Genomic DNA, 13,778 nt, shown 5'->3' on the forward strand with positions numbered 1-13,778 from the left:
TTCAATTTAATACCGTTCAAATTTGCCAACAAGTGATATGCCAGTTTCCTGCCAGACTACTCAAGGCAAAATGTGAATCATCAGTGGCTAAATGGCTTTTCTTGACATTGAATAAATTTCCAACTTCCTATTTAGCCATGATGCATGTTCATAACTGATCTTAATAGGAAAATAAGGTCTTTCTACACTTTATCTAACTCAAGTCTTCACATAATTCTGCTTTGTTGTGGACTTTAGTGCATGCTAGCATATCTGGTTTTATTTATAGATGCGTATGTATAGCATGATATGAACACATGTAGATTTACTCATAAAATACTCATGGCTATATAGAATAAAATGACATAAAATTATTAACTGGTTGTTTTATTTCATCTTAATTGATTCTATGTATTAAAGATATAAGAACCTTTAAGCATGTTTTATCTAAGTCTTTTCACAGCTTTATGAGATAGGTAATATTATTCTTATTTTCTAATAGAAGAAACAGATGCTGAGAGGTTAAAATATTTTCTACAAAACTCCAAAGCTCATGTTCATTTCCATTGTCTCCTGTGGTTTTTTTTTTTTTTTTTACTGTGTTTTTAGTCTCACTGACAACATGGTTCACTTTATTTTGCTATTATAGTCCATAGATCATGAATTTAAGTGTGAAATTTATTGCTGTAAAACATTCATTATAGTTGCTGTCCTCCATTTCTCATATGAGACTGAACCCAGTGATGGAAATTTTGAAGGTAACATTTACATGTCACGTCTATCTTCCAAAGAAATTTTCAATGTGTATGTGTGTGTTAGTCGCTCAGTCATGTCCAAGTCTTTGCAACTCCACGGACTGCAGCCCGCTAGGTTTCTCTGTCCATGGGATTCTCCAGGCAAGAATAATGGGGTGAATTGCCATTCCTTTCTCCAGAGGATCTTCCTGACCCAGGGATCGAACCCTGGTTTCCTGCATTGCAGGCAGATTCTTTATAATTTGAGCTACAGGGAAATCCTTTTCAATGTATATGGATGATACATATTAAGAATATATGCCCAAGAATACCAAAACTTCTGAATTCTTTTTTGATAACCACATCAAAGGTAATTCTTGAGGTTTAGAAAGACAAAAATATTCCTTGGAAAAAGAAAAGAAAATTAGCAAAAATTAGTCCAAACACAAACACCACAAGAAAAACTGTATAACTATATTCCCATAAGTATATGTTAATAAATTTAGCAACAAAAATATACAGTGCTTCATTATGTGACTCATTAAAAATGAATTTAACTAGATGGTGGCAGAATATGAGTGCATGCACAATGGTTACAGTAAATGTGCAAGTGTAGCCTTTCTTTTAGACCAAGTATTAGGGAAGAAAATTGCATACTTGATGTCTGGCGGTTTCTAGAATGCTGTTTTTGTTTACGGGTTGGGAAAATGCCAGTGGTTTCAACAAAATAAGAATAGAAATCATACATTATTGTGAAGTTATTTTAGAACAACAGATGCAAGGCAGGTCATGGAATGTTTTTGTGACTGTTAGGCAAAGAAATAGAACAAGACTCTATGTGATTCTTGAAGGATCAAGGGTATAAATTTTATTTTGATATCACTAGAATTAATATTGTGAATTCTTCCCCTGATGCATATATTATATAGAAATGTCAGATTATTGGAATATTTGATCTGAATGGGTAATTGAAAACTGCATAGGTTTTTCCCAGATGGAAATGGAAGTTGTTTCAAAGAAGTTGGAATGATGCTAAAATCTATAAACCTTTTTTTTCCCTTTTGACCTTTTTCTTTTCTCTCAGTGCTATTCTCACAGAATTTGTGAGTGGCATTTTAAATTCATAAGAGTAGCTCTTTAATTCATTTTAACTCTGTGTTGGTAAGACCTTCTGTGTATTTGATAATGTGTACATATTTCATCATCATAAGCACCAAGGTAAAGTAGCGTGTGGAAAGGATGAGTCACAAAACTTATTTCCAAAAGCATGTTCCATTGATTTCCAAACCATGGTATACATTTGAAAGGACTACTTTCTGGCTTAGCTGGTAGCTCAACTGATAAAGAATCTGCTTGCAATGCTGGAGAACCCGGTTTGACTCCTGGGTTGGGAAGATCCACTGGAGAAGGGAAAGGCTATCCACCCCAATATTCTGGCCTGGACAATTCCATGGACAGAGGAATCTGGCGGGCTATAGTCCAAGGGGTTGCACAGAGTCAGGCACAACTGAGTGACTTTTGCTTCACTGCAGTTTATGGAAAAATTTAAAGAACTTAAGTGGATGTGTTCACAAGGCCTTGGGCCACCAGAAGTTCTCTCGAGGAGCACTGGGATAACTCATGGATATCTTATGGTCCAAAAAATGGGTTCCTGACCTGGCTTTTTTTTTTTTTTTTTGAGAAGCTATTGCCTATGAGGGTTTATTAGTTTCTTGGCTAATCTATTTACTGTCATTGCCTTACAGTGGAGATACATGGATGTTAAAACATAACATGAAAACATGCAATTTTTATCTTACAAAGGAATCTCCAAATACGTGTGGTTATTACAATCTCTGTAGTTTGTAAAACAATATCTGAATCATTATATTGTCTTTCCTAACTTTATTCCAAAATACTACATTTACAACTTATATATGTGATGGTTTGATTGCTCATTGTGACCTCTGACTGTTCCATGTATTTCCTATTGGGTTACCCCTGGTGAATGGACATGCTTTTTTTCCTCCTGTGGTATCTGCTTGTGTCTTTTTGGCTTAACTGTGGTCAAGGCAGTAAAGGACAGTGTTGTGCTACCCAGTTGGTTTAGGTCAGGCCAGGGTGTTCATGCCTTCATTCATTCCAGCCCATTTCCCAAACCACCAGAGTGATTGAACTGTTGCTCTTGTTATGGTTTTTCAAAAATCTTTAGGCTATCATTCCCACAGGGTATAAAACTTCAGGATCTGGCTTACTGATCTAGGCTTATCTCTGATGTCCTGAAAAACTGGGCTGGACCATGCTGAGGTGCTACCGCCATTAAAGGCACCTTCCCTGCGCCACATGGGCCTGAGACAGCTTAGCAATCTCCATCAGTCTCTTCTCCTTCTGAGGTTGCTCCCAGTGAAAGGTGCCCACAAGAGGTTTGATTGGATCCTGATGTGCTACTAAGCTTGAGGAGTCCTTCCATTTGATGACAGGGTTCTCCCCTTCCCAAGGTCACATGTACCATACATTTGCTGAACCTGGATGGGTTCTAGTACCACTTGAACTGAGGCTGGACATTAACCATCCCTTCTCTCTGACACTCACAGTCACCAGTGGAATCTGGTCAACCTTCCAGGCATTTGTTCATATGATATATTCTCTCTCAGAGGTACTATTATCCCTGTTTAGGATTTTTAATTTCCCTTAGGAAATCAGATAAGTATAAACCCTCAACTGTAAATATGGTTCAGTATGTATTCAGAAGGTCATCAGCCACCATGTCAATTAGTGGGAACAAAACAGTATACTTGGAGAAAGGGGTGATTCTAGCACTACATGACTCTGCATAACTCCCTTGTATCATACAACATATTACACTAAAATTACTTATGTGTGCAAAGTTGCTTCAGTCATGTCCAACTCTTTGTGACCCTATGGACCATAGCCCACCAGGTTCTTCTGTCCTTGGGATTCTCCAGGCAAGAGTCCTGGAGTGGGTTGCCATTTCCTCCTCCAGGGGATCTTCCTGGACCAGGGATCAAACCCGCATCTCTTATGTCTTCTGCATTGGCAAAATCACTGCCAAGACCAATATTATGATACTTTTCCTGTTTACCTCTAAGAATTTTCCAGTTTCAGGCCTTCTGTTTAAGTCTAATCCACATTGTGATTTTCCTATCTGAGTATGGTAAAAGATTAGTATGCAATTTTATTCTTTTGTATGTGGATATCCAATTTTCTTGTATCCATTTCTTGTAGAGACTATCCTCTCTTCATATTCTTGGCATCCTTGTTGAAGATCAGTTGACTGAATATGTGTGGATTTATTTCTGTTCTCTCTATTTTGTCCCATTGATGTATAGTATGTTTGTTCTAATTACTGTAAATTTATAATATATTTTTAAATCAGAAAGTGTTATGTCTTTAGCGACACCAAAAGCACAGGCAACAGAAGCAAAAATAGATAAATGGAACTACATTAAGCTAAAATGTTTTTGCATAGCAAAGAAAACTCTCAAACGAATAAAACGGCAACCTATAGAATGGGAGAAAATATTTGCAAACCGTATATCTGATAAATGGTTACTTTCCAAAATATGTGAGGAACACTTACAACTCTATATCATAAAACAAATAACATGGTGAAGAAAATGTGCTAAAGACTTGAATAGACATTTTTCCAAAGGAGACATACAAGTGGCCAACAGGTATATGAAAAGATGCTCAAAGTCAGTAATCACCAGAGAAATGCAAATAAAAAACTACAATGAGATATCACTTCATGCCTTTTAGAATAGCTATTATATATAAAGACTTACTGTCTTTATATATACTTAGACAGCAAGTGTTGGCGAGGATATGGAGAAATTGGAACTCTTATACATTGTTTGAAATGCAATGATGTAACTCCTAAGGAAAACAGTATGGAGGTTCCTCAAAGATTAAAAATAGAACTACTATACGATTCAGCAGTCCAACTTCTGGGTATTTATCCAAATGAATTGAAATCAGAATCTTAAAGAGATATTAGCACTTCCATGTTCATTGCAGTACTATTGATGATAGCCAAATGTGGAAATAACCCAAATGTCATCAATAGTTGAATGGATAAAGGAAGTGTGGTGTGCCATATACATGCAATGGAATACAGAATATTATTTTAAAAAGAAGGAAATCCTGTAATATGTGACAGCATGGATGAAGTTCGAGAACATTATACTAAATTGAATAAGGGAGTCACAAAAAGATGCATACTGCATAATTCCACATATATGAGGTATCTAAAACAGTCAAACTCAAAGAAGCAGAGAGCAGAATGGTGGTTGTCAGGAGCTAGTGGATTGGGAAATAAAGAGATATTAATCAAAGTGTACAAATTTCAGTTGTGTAAGGTGAAAATAATTCTAGATATCTGCTGTATTGCATTGTGTCTATAGCTAACAATACTGTATTGTACACCTAAAAGTTTGTGAAGAGGGTAGATTTCATGTGAAGTGGTCTTAACATGATGAAGAAACCCCCCAAAACCAACAATGAAAAAAACAGTGTCTAGTTTTCCTTCTCCTCTTCAAATCTGTACTCTTTGAGAGCAGGAATTGTGTGGAATTCATTTTTACATTCTTGGGTTTTAGCACAGTCCATGACATGACAATAATTGTCTTTGGAGGGTAACAAACAAAGGAGATGAGTTGCATCAACAGATGAAGACTGAAGTTCTCAAAGGGGAGAAGTCAGGCAGAGGGAGCGCTCTTTGTGCCTCTGAGAATGACATGTCAAGGCATTTATTTGCTAGTTTATTTTTCAGAATGAAGTGAAAAATAATTTCTGTTGTATAGACCCATTATTAGTGGTCAGACTGTGCATAAAAGTTGTGTTTTTATTCCTGGTCTTTGTGTGGACTTGCTTAGTGGCAATAAGCAAGGACATTCTTAGAAATGATACTTGCCTATGAATCTTCTATTAGTTTCTGTTGCTTATGGCCATATTATAAGAAAATGGCTATGACGGAATTGATCAAATTTCCATGAGCTGACAGATTTATGTTTGATGTATGTTTGACCATGAGAGATTCATCTGTTATGGAAGTGAATGTAGAGTAGGGCATTTTAAAAATTACTAGTTATGTTAATGTCGGAGAAGAAGAAACTGGAAACAATAAATATTGGCACTCTGTGCCTTTGTCTTCATGTAAGAACTGCTTTGTCAATAATCTTAATGAAAATAAAACTATAGTACACTGAAAGTCAGTTGGCAGAAACATAAATAATGCCATAATCACAAAAAATGCTAAAAAGTTTACATTTTAAACATGTAGATCAGGTTACATGTGGAAAAGCCAAACAAATAGACTTCATTGCTTCATTGGCTGTAATTATTTCCAGTCAATTAACTGATAAATTCCAGGTTCTTTTTTATTTCACAGCATTATATCATATGAATAAATACTTTTTCTTTTTTTGGCAGAAGGAAAAAAGAGTACACTATGTGTACTGGCCTAAAGATATAAGCATCTCTCTGTAATTTGTCTGTGTGCTGTTTTTTTTTTTTTTGCTAGCCATATAATTTAACTTTGATAAATTACATATGAGAGAGTTGGCCCTGTTGGCTGACCACCTCCAGTGAAGTTGCCTAAAAGACTCTATAATATTTGCAGAGGACATGGGTCAGCGACCACAAGACAATGGCTCCTCCCAAGTAAATAAACAAGTAACAGGCCAGCGGTGGTCAAAGTCAGTAGTGCAAGGCAAGTCAGGCTACAGATGAGAGAAAGTAGGGCAGTGCGGTGCGTAGGGAGGCCCAGGCAGCCTTTAAAAAGGGAGGGGGTATATGATGGCTGGATGGCATCACCGACTCGATGGACATGGGTTTGGGTGGACTCCGGGAGCTGGTGATGGACAGGGAGGCCTGGTGTGCTGCGGATTCATGGGGCCGCAAAGAGTCGGACACAACTGAGCGACTGAACTGAACTGATATGTATACCTATGGCTGATTCATGTTGAGGTTTGACAGAAAACACAAAATTCTGTAAAGCAATTACCCATCAATAAAATAAATAAGTAAATTATATATATATACAAAGGGAGAGTGGCCTACTTTCTGAGTTTGCCTTATTTACCAGCAGAAGTCATTTTCTTTTGTTTCCAATTTAAAACAATGTTAAAGTTATAATATAAAAAGAATAAGGAATTAGATAGTCCTGCATTCAGATCCTCATTTTCCCAATTTTCCAAATTCTTCTGGACTTTGGGACTATCCTTTCTATGCCTTAATTTCCTTATCAGCAAAACAGAATAATAACTCTAATTTAGATGATAACTCAAAATTTTAGGGTTAAAAGATAAATTAGGTCATGCAGTTGAAAGTACCCAGCACAGTATCTGGCATGTCCACCACTGTTTTCTTGCCTCCATCCATTCATGCATGTGTCTTTCCATCCAACATCTCTTCATTGTATGACAATTTGTGCCAGGTCTTTCTCTTGATTCTGAGATTCCAAACTACACAACTCTAAGGGATATAGTTTCCACTCAGGTCTTCTGATTCTCATTGTTTTGAATACCAAGCCTCTAAAAGACAATTTATATTTTTCAGCCAAACAGATGAGTGCAGCATTCCAAACATGATCACAAACTCCTGCCTCCTAAATCTTTGCATATGACACCTGAACCATCTCTATGATCCTCTTCACTCTTACTTTTATTTCTTCAACTTGTTTTTAATCTCCCTTTTTTTATGAGATCTTTTCAGACTAATTCTAATTATTTAGCTACTACTGTCATTTTTACAAATACCAGTAAATTTGCACTTCATTGTGTATAGCTTTAATTGGTGATCATATCTTCAGCCATTTAAAATTTTTTCCATATTACATTTTATACAATGATGCAAAATATTTTTACTTTGGACTCCTAAGTCCTTATAGCTGCTCTCAAATCAAAGGTTAATTTAAAATAATGACTGGTCATGATCTTCCTCCATCTATTTTCATCATGATAGAGAATTAGCTGCATCTTCATATTCTTAATTTGGAGTAGTTTCAGTGTTTTCACCTTACTGTCAGAACATCCAACTCTATTGGCTCAGTGGTGAAGAATCCATCTGTCAGTGCAGGAGACACAGGTTCGATCCCTGGGTCGGGAAAATCCCCTGGAGAAGGAAATGGCAACCCACTCCAGTATTCTTGCCTGGAGAATTCCATGGACAGAGGAGCCTGGTGGGCTACAGCCCATGGGGTTGCAAAGAGTCAGACATGACTTAGTGACTGAGCAGGAATTCATCAACATACTTTGTCTCAATGCTATCCTCAGTCTTTACTTGAAGCCCATGACTTGAATTTAGCTTCCCACACAACACAGAATCCTCAGCAGCTCTTGGTTATGTAGATTGTCGTGACACAATAAATGGCCTACCTTCAGTTAGTATTTTTTCCATCTGAAATATTTAATGATAGCTTTTAATTCAAAATCATGGTTTGATAATGATCTGCTTATTGAAAAAAATGTCAGTTCTCAAGCCTTTAGCTTCACATGTCAAGTATATATATATCATAAGATTTAACTTGTGGTGGCCAACTACAGGGTTTAAAATAAAGGTCATAATTTAAGAAAATAAAAACTACATAACTATGTATTGTGACATGTTAGGATTTACTACTTATTATTAGTAAAGATGACTTTCCATTATCTAGGTAGAAGAGCAAAGTTAGGATAGTTTATTAAATCAGAAAAAGTCCTTATATAAATCCCATTGATGTATTCATTGATCTTCTAGAGAACCTACTTATAAGCCATTATTTCTGATATGATCACCAAAAGAATTAAAGAAAGATTCAAAATCAACCATGAACACTGAAGTTTGTTCTGTTTGAAACATCTGATGTGATAGAAACTACTGAAAATCTAATAGGCAACAGAAGAAATGTGGGTTTCAAAAAGAGAGATAAGGAAAGAACAATAAGAGCTTATGTAAATCCACGGAGTTGGCCAACAGAAGCACAGCCACAGTGGATGTGAATACAGCGATGAAACAAACACAGGGCCAGTCTGTCCCAGAAAAACACGCAAAACCGTTAAAAGGCAGAGTTTGCCTTTTAAGCAAATGTGACAACAGGCAAAACAATAAAGAAATAGCTAATTAAGAAACCTACGCAGTAAAGCATTTTGGAATGTTCAGATACCTGAATTATTCTCTAAGCAAATCCACGAGAAGTTAGGGGACAAAAAATTAGGGAGGAAAAGGAAAAACCTCTTATTTTTTTTTTATTTTTAGCAATAAAAGTGTAGTTAAAATGTTTCCTAAATTACACTTTTCATATTTACTTTATACACATCTAGGTGATTCATCTAAGGAAAACAGATTTAATCTAATATTATTGCAATGGAACATTATATTATCTGGAAATGTCATTAAAAAAACCCCATATATAGTGAATTACATTAGGCTACATTCAATATCATCTGAAACTCAGTTCCATGAAATTAATTTGATTTTTTCAAGCTGGTCAGAATACATAGCAACAACAATATGTGTTTCTTTTTATTATCATGAACTCTACAATAGCAGGCCTCCCATTTGCTTGGCTTTGAAAGGATGCGTAAGCAAGATGCAAAACACCTAGGGCCTTGTTTTTTCCCCTTAAGATGCTTTGGAAGTTGTTGGTTGATTTAAGACCTGAAGTTGGCCCATGAGAACCAATTCTTGCTCATTAATAGCCTGGGACATGAATTACCTTCTGACCTTTTGTCTCCCCTAGAGCCTAATATGCCTTGATTTGCTAGACTTTTCTGATTCAAACCAGACAACTTGGGTATGAACATTTGACTCAGAACATTGCTTAATTAACACAAAAGTGCTGGTAAAATTGACCAATGTTGGTTGCTTTTCTGAGTATTGTCAACATATTGAATTCATCTTATATGTGTTTTTGGCGGTTTTAGTTTGGGGCAAATGCAATCCTCCATTCTTCACTTCCATGCTTTTGCTTAGGCAAAACCCCTTTGTCACTATTTTTCATTCTTCCCAAGGAAGGCTGAGGTTACGTATAAGGTCTCTTTGGTTAGGGCTTCTGAATGTTTTCTACATAGCTCCTCTATTAGTCCTTCTATCTTTCTTATTTCTTGTTCTATGACTTCATTTCTTCTCGTTCTCCCATTGCTACCTGATTGGCAAGTTCACTCCTTTTGACTTAATCATACTATGTCTTCCTGTGCTAAGATTACCTGATACAAAGGTGAACAAGACATTTACCTGTTACTATCAAGGAACTTACAGTCTTATAAGGGGAAGATAAAGGTAGCTAGGAAATTACATGGTAGTGCCAAAGTTGTCAATACCTGGTAGGAACACATATGTGTGGCTGACAGGGATGCTGAATTTATCAATTAGTGGTAGGAATTTAATCAAAAAGATCATGATGAGAAAAGAATTTAGGATTAGCATGAGACAGCAGAGATATAAGAAATAAGGGACACCAGTGAGTAGGAAAAATTACAACAAGTGCCACAAAAAGAGAATCAGAGCACCATGAGAGGTAATGAAGTTCTTCCTAAGAGATATAATTGCTGGAAGGACTGTGGGGATGACAGGTGAGTAGAAAGGGAAGAGCCTTAGCAATCGTGCATCTTGGAATTGTCAACTTTGAAGATATATTGATTCTGTGTTTCAGAGGGTGAAGTAGGGGATATAAGAACATAACGGCTATAAGCATTGCATCTAGAGTGATATGGCTATGTCCTGTGACTTTTAGCAAACTGGCTGACTGTTCTAATACTTATGCTCTTCTCTGCAAACTGGAGAAAATAATAGTGCTGAACTCAGTGTTATTTAAAGGATTAGATGAGATACTTCATGTAAAGTGCTTCAGTATAGTTCCTTGTGCATTACACATTCTAAAATATTACCTGTTTTTTAACATATTCTGTCTCAGTATACTAAAAGGTATCTAAACTGGTATTTTCAAATTGTGGGTTGTAATCATGAGGGCATAAAATGATAAATTTAGCAATTTAAAGAAAGAAGTAAAATAAAGTATTTGAGAAGCATTTTCTACAGTAAAGTTATTATTTTCAAATTTTTTTTTAGCCACAAACATGTGTGTGTATTGCTCTGTGTGTGTGTGTGTGTGTGTGTGTGTGTGTGCGCACACACACTTGTACAGGATCATACTCATAAATATTTAGAGACCACTGCACAATATGAATGCCAGATGGATAATAGATTGGATCATGATTTATACAATTAATTGGTTTGCCAGCTCGCTCTGAGAAGGGGATACCAGTCTATCCATTAGTGAAACCAAGGTCATGCGCAGTTTCTCCAGGGCTCAGTGTTGGCTTAAGTGCAAATAACAGGGGTCAATCACTTTGCAGTTCCTGGTGCAAGGGTTTCTGGATCTCAAAAACTGTCCTTCCTTCCAGCTTAGAGAATTTTAATATCCCTGCTGGGATCCCTACTATGTAGACCCTCTTCTATATCCTTTGAATAAAGAATGATAGATTTATTGAAAAGCATCTATTCCTACTCTTTCTATAATCAGTATTTAAAATTACAGAAGATATCAGTATTGAAACTCTAAAGCTCTATATTGGGTACATCATTGATTTATCAGACTGAAATACAGATATACACTGATATGAATTACTCAGATAAAAGATTATCCAAGTATTCATCTCAGAATGCTAGTTGAGAAAGCACCCTAATCAGACAACCTATAAGTAAAAAGAGAGATCCTGAGTTGAAGATAAGAGGAAATGTGCGAACTGTGCAGAACATATACTTTAATCTAAAGGGTGCCTAAGAATGTATAAAATTTTGTAGAATAAAATTTAAAGGACAGATAAAATTTCATGGAATAAAAGTGATAATACTGCAAAAAGAAGCTTAATTATAGCCTGGTGTCATCAGCACTAAATAACATTAGAAAAACCTGAGTGAAGGGGCTTAGAAAGGGGGCTAAATAAATACATTATAAAGGTCTCATCATATTGGGAGATGTGGAAAAGCATCTTGATCATTGGAAGAGAGACACCATTGCTTAAGATACAAGGCTGGTGGTGTTTAACATATGGATATAATTGAGCCAATACGCACCCTTTCTTCTCCCAGGTAGAATACCTGACTCTTATTTTTCCTTCTACCTTACCAGCAGTCCTTTGGGTATCTTTTGTTCTCTAACTACATTCACATCCTTCTTGATTTCACCTAACCCCATCATATTGAAAAACATTTACATATTGAAAACCCTGACATTTATATATCCTTCTGTGCCCACTGCCCTGAATTCAAATTCTCAGCACTGCCACCACCCCTCACCTGCTCCACCCACAGACGTCTCTAACTCAGTTATCAGTAACTAACATTCCGGTTACTAAGGGTAAAAAATCTTAGAGTTATCTGGGACTGTTTTCTATTCAGCCCACCTCCAATCTAATAGTAAACCTAGATAGTCCATCTTCAAAATACATACAAAATTCATCCAATCTCTTGTCATCCATTCATTCACTCTCATTTTTGTTACTTTAATAGCCTCCTCTTGTCCCTTATGGGAGAAGGCAATGGCACCCCACTCCAGTACTCTTGCCTGGAAAATCCCATGAATGGAGGAGCCTGGTGGGCTGCGGTCCGTGGGGTCACGAAGAGTCGGCCACGACTGAGCGACTTCACTTTCACTTTTCACTTTCATGCCCTGGAGAAGGCAATGGCAACCCACTCCAGTGTTCTTGCCTGGAGAATCCCAGGGACGGGGGAGCCTGGTGGGCTGCCGTCTATGGGGTCGCACAGGGTCGGACACGACTGAAGTGACTTAGCGGCAGCGGCAGCATTGACCCTTATGCTCAACATGGCAGTCAAAGGAATCCTTTTAAAACCTAGGGCAGATCATGTCAGTTCAGTTCAGTTGCTCAGTTGTGTCCGACTCTGTGCGACCCCATGGATGGCAGCACGCCAAGCCTCCCTGTCCATCTCCAACTCTCGGAGCTTACACAAACTCACGTCCATTGAGTCGGCGATGCCATCCAACCTTCTCATGTTCTGTTGTGCTCTTTCCCTCCTTTCTTCAATCTTTCCCAGCATCAGGGTCTTTTCCAATGAGTCAGTTCTTTACATCAGGTGGCCAAAGTATTAGAGTTTCAGCTTCAGCATCAATCCTTCCAATGAATATTCAGGACTAACTTCCTTTAGGATGGACTGGTTGGATCTCCTTGCAGTCCAAGGGACTCTCAAGAGTCTTCTCCAACACCACAGTTCAAAAGCATCAATTCTTCAGTGCTCAGCTTTCTTTGTGGACCAATTTTCACATCCATACATGACTACTGGAAAAACTATAGCTTTGACTAGATGAACTTCTATTGGCAAAGTAATGTCTCTGCTTTTTAATATGCTGCTAGGTTGATCATAATTTTTCTTCCAAAGAGGAAGTGTCTTTTAATTTTATAGCTGCAGTCATCACCTGCAGTGATTTTGGAGCCCCCCCAAATAAAGTCTGTCACTATTTCCATTATTTCCCCGTCTATTTGCCATGAAATGATGGGACCAGATGCCATGATTTTAATAACTTCATACAAAACCCTCCAGTGGTTATCTATGTCAACAAGAGTGAGAGCCAGATTATCTTTTTAGTGGCTATACCACCTTATGTACTATGCATTTTTAACCTATTAGAATGTATAGCCTGTAACTCTGTCTTTTGCTCTCCAGCACCCACTTCCTGAAAGTTTCTTCCTATAGATGTTTTGATGGCTTGAATATCCCCTCATCTCCTTCAGCTTTTTTTCACAAATGTCACCCTCCCAGTGACTGACTTTGACCACACTACTTAAAATTGCATCTCTGTGATTCCAATCTTCCTTTCTTTTTCTTTACTAGAGTTATTGCTACTTACCATAGCATACATTTTGCCTTTTGTATGGGAGAGAGTCCTGTATTCTCTACTAGAATGTAAGCTCCAGGGATTGTTTTTGATTGGTTTTGCTCCCCATTTAATCCTTAGTTTTTCGAATAGAGCAGTGCCTGGCACATAGAAGGGACCCACTAAATAATTCTTGAAGAAGTGATAGCAAGTTAAAGATTAATATCTATGTAGAAAAAGAGTCCTTACAAATT

This window comes from Odocoileus virginianus, chromosome 30 (assembly GCF_023699985.2).
Source record: "Odocoileus virginianus isolate 20LAN1187 ecotype Illinois chromosome 30, Ovbor_1.2, whole genome shotgun sequence".
NCBI lineage: Eukaryota > Metazoa > Chordata > Mammalia > Artiodactyla > Cervidae > Odocoileus > Odocoileus virginianus.